Genomic DNA, 1,505 nt, shown 5'->3' on the forward strand with positions numbered 1-1,505 from the left:
AACCTTCTCCCTCAGCAACCCCCTTCCGCCAACGGCCGGAATGTGACAAATCCTTCAGAACCATGGGAAAAGTATTTGCAAGGAATTTCCAAAGAAACAGTTGGTGTATTAAGTTTTTCAATATTTCCTTGAAATTGACAGAGTCAGCAATTGCTCAAGTGCATGAAATACAATTAGGTGCAATTTCACAGCGCGGCAGTGTTGGATTACACTGACGGAATTCACTGCAGACCTCAGATCAGATAAACCTCCTTGGCACTAAGCGATGATTTTACTTTGTTCACACATGGGGTATAACACACAGAGAGGTTTCAAACTCGATTGTCATGAAGACCTCTTCCCTCAGAAACAAAACAAAACATTTTGCCATAATCCAGCATCATTCAATTCCCCACTGGAACTTGCTCTTGCAGTCACGACTATTTATTCAGATAAACTCAAGATATGCTTTCATGGTTTGGAGAAGCAGGAGGTTGGCCAGGCAGTGAACAATTTTCGTAGAACAAAGGGAATTGTTGGATGAAAACAAGATCAAAAGACCATCTGGCTCAGCTTCTCCTATTCTGGCACTAAGAACATAAGATTTGGAGGAGAAATAGGCCATTCAGCCCCTTGAGTCTGATCTGTCTTTTAACAAGATAATGGCTGACCTTCAGGTTCCACTTTTAATCCTTACCCCATATTCCTCGATTCCTTTAGCGCTAAAAGATCCATCGACCTCAGCCTGATCGACCAAGCTCTTCTGACTTCGAAAATTCCAAAGATTCAGAACTCCCCAAGACAGGAAGTTGCCTTCCAAAATGGCAACCCTTTTACCCTTGGGATTTTGATCCCTGGCTCTGGATTTGACAGGCAAACAAACGGCCTCTCAGCTTCTGGTGAGCCCGTTAAGAATTTCACAGGTCACACAGTTACAAAAATAGTGACACTGTTGACAATCACAGCAATCAATCTATCTGTGGCTAGAATAGAATCCCTACAGTGTGGAAACAGTCCATTTGGCCCAATAAGACCACACACGCCCTCTGAAGAGTAACCCACCCAGACCCATTCCCCTACATTTCCCCTGATCAATGCATCTAACCTGCACATCCCTGAAAACTATGGACAATTTAGCATGGCCAATTCACATACCCGCACACCTTTGAACTGTGAGAGGAAACCACAGCACGTGGAGGAAACCCACACAGACAAAGGGAGAATGTGCAAACTCCTCACAATCACCCAATTTGTACAGGATGTTGGTGAGACCACATTTGGAGTACGGTGTGTAATTCTGGTCACTCTGCTATAGGAATGATACTTTTAAATTGGAGAGGGTTCAGAAAAGTTCTGCCGGGATGATGCCAAGATTGGATGGATTTGAGTTATAAAGAAAGGCTGGAGGGTCTGGGACGTTTTTCACTCGAGGGTCGGAGGTTGAGGGGTGACCTTATGTAGGTTTATAAAATCATGAGGGGGGGATAAGGTGGCACAGTGGCTAGCACTGCTGCCTCACAGTGCCA

Source organism: Chiloscyllium plagiosum, unplaced genomic scaffold (genome assembly GCF_004010195.1).
Source record: "Chiloscyllium plagiosum isolate BGI_BamShark_2017 unplaced genomic scaffold, ASM401019v2 scaf_12085, whole genome shotgun sequence".
NCBI classification, from domain to species: domain Eukaryota; kingdom Metazoa; phylum Chordata; class Chondrichthyes; order Orectolobiformes; family Hemiscylliidae; genus Chiloscyllium; species Chiloscyllium plagiosum.